A 2,771-nucleotide genomic window follows, 5' to 3' on the forward strand; every position below is an offset into this window, starting at 1 on the left:
CAGCTTTCCTGGCCCAGTGGTTCTTGAGAAGGAGATTTTTAAGTATTTGTTCTATATATTTCTATGTAAAATTGGATTTCCTATTGTGGCCCCACCCTACCCCAAGGGGTCATGATTTTAAGTATTTTATATTTACACTACCCCAGGATGCTTCCACATAAATTTCAGCTTTCCTGGCCCAGTGGTTCTTGAGAAGAAGATTTGTTCTATATATTTCTCTGTAAATTTGGATTTCCTATTGTGGCCCCGCCCTACCCCCGGGGTTCTTGATTTTAACAATTTAATATCTACACTTCCCAAGGATGCTTCCACATAAGTTTCAGCTTTCCTGGCCCAGTGGTTCTTGAGAAGATGATTTTTAAAGATTTGTTCTATATATTTCTATGTAAAAATTGGATTCTCTATTGTGGCCCCGCCCTACCCCCGGGGGTCATGATTTTAATTTAATATCTACACTACCCAAGGATGCTTCCACATAAGTTTCAGCTTTCCTGGCCCAGTGGTTCTTGAGTAGATTTTTTAGTGACCCCACCCTATTTTTGTCTTTTCTTGATTATCCCCCCTTGTAAGGAGATTTGGCCCTTCATTTTAACAATTTAAACTCCCCTTCACCAAAGGATGCTTTGTACCAAGTTTGGTCAAAATTGGTCCATTGGTTCTTGAGAAGAAGTCGAAAATGTGAAAAGTTTACAGACGGACGGACGGACAATATGTGATCAGAAAAGCTCACTTGAGCCTTCGGCTCAAGTGAGCTAAAAATATAAAGGAACATATTAAAGGCATACACTGACTGATAATTGACAAACAAGGGAAGTTTAGGAGTAAAGTGAGTTTGTAATGACCTAACATTAGGGTAGATGTGATATGTTCTGTTTTTTTTTTTTACCTTTTGAACACTGAGATTCAAACTACTATCCACTCCTTCTTTAAAAGATGATACAGAATTTTTTTGATTTTGCGATTAAATCACTAATCAAGGAAAGAATCAAGCGGTAGCTTGCTTCCTTTCCTTCACATTCCTATAATTAAAAGATTGCAAATAAGTGTTGCTATTACGTAAAAGGAAATATTCTTCCTGCCTGGTTCTGTGACACTCCTATTAATTTTTATACCCACGCTTTGAAGCAGAGGGGGTATACTGATTTACCCTTGTGTGTCCGTCCGCCTGTCCGTAACAAATTGCCGTCGCAGTTTTCTTAGCAACTACTCAACGCAGGTTTACCGTAAGATTACCTAAAAATTGTCGCTTCCTTTATTAGGTGGTGAAGATAAATACATTCTTCAGTGTATTATTTTTTAAAGTTTTATTAAAGTAACTCTCGTTAAATAAAATATATTACCATGGAAATCTTACATTGTTACAAATTATTATCAACAGATCAAATAAAATGGGCGCTCATGATCATAGCTTTAAAGCTGCACATATACCCGTTTTTCCTTTTGTCTCTTCTATGCTTTTTTTGGGGGGTGGGGTGGGGGGGGGTGGGGGGTCCCTGAAAAGTAAGAATACATTATGAATCTAAATTATATGTATTAAACTGAGAATCATTTTGGTAGATTGATTGATTATATGTTGTTAAGTCCCTCTCGAGAATTTTTCACTAAAATGGAGACGCCACCACTTGCCAATGGAGAGCTACAAATTATGACACAGGGCCATTGAGCAGTGAGGGATCTTTTTCGTGCCAGCACCTACTGCGACACGGTACTTCGGTTTATACGGTGTCATCCGAAGGACTGGTCTCCACGTACCACAGTGGGATTCGAACCCGCGATGTAATGATCAACTCCTTATTCCGTGACCTAAAGCAGACGATTTAATCACAGCGCCATGTGCCCGCGGTCGACCATGGTGGTAGAAAAAATATCAAGAAAATGAGTATTGCATTAGAAATCAATGCTATAAAGAATTACAAATCCATAAGCAAGGGCATCTGAGTTCCTCAATTTTATAGAAATGGTACATGAAAATAATCTTACCTAGAATTTTGTTATAGCTAATTGTTTCTGCTATCATCTGCTTTTTGGACTCTCCTGTTCTGTTGTGGTGTTTTATACTTGTCTCAGACTCGTGTCGGAATTGGTCATAATACGCCTTGCCTCAAACACTTCTTCATCCAATAGAGTAACTGTTGTGGCATAAATAGTATATGGTTTGTGTAATATTTGCTTAACATGTACTGCAAATTGTGAAAGCCTGTACAAACTGTCTTATTAATTACGATAACGTAGTTTTTTTTATTTTATATCCTAATGTTTTTAACGCAAGAAAGCGCGAACATAAGCACTACAAAATATAAAGAAACAAATTAAAGACATACACGGACTGATAAGTGACAAACAAGGGGAAATTAGATTTTCAAGTCATATAATTATACAAGTATTAGGATACTTTCATGTAAATAAAAGGTAACAAAAACATTTTAACCTAAGAAAGCGCGAACATAAGTACTACAAAAAATATAAGGGAACAAAGGCATAGACTGATAAGTTACAAAGTAAATTTAAGAGTAAAGTGAGTTTTAAATGACTTAACATTAGGGTAGATGTGATATGTTCTGTTTTTTTTTTTTTTTTTTTTTAGATTTTACCTTTTGAACACAGAGATTCAAACTGCTATCCACTCCTTCTTTAAAAGCACTGATTTTTTTTTGATTTTGCGATTACATCACTAATCAAGAAAACAATCAAGCGGTAGCTTGCTTCCTTCCAACACAGTACATTTTTATTGGAGGAAAGACAGATATTAACATGTGACATCGATCCATTTA

This window comes from Saccostrea cucullata, unplaced genomic scaffold (assembly GCF_032062105.1).
Source record: "Saccostrea cucullata isolate Sc308-1 unplaced genomic scaffold, CSIRO_AGI_Scuc_v1 ctg1963, whole genome shotgun sequence".
Classification (NCBI taxonomy): domain Eukaryota; kingdom Metazoa; phylum Mollusca; class Bivalvia; order Ostreida; family Ostreidae; genus Saccostrea; species Saccostrea cuccullata.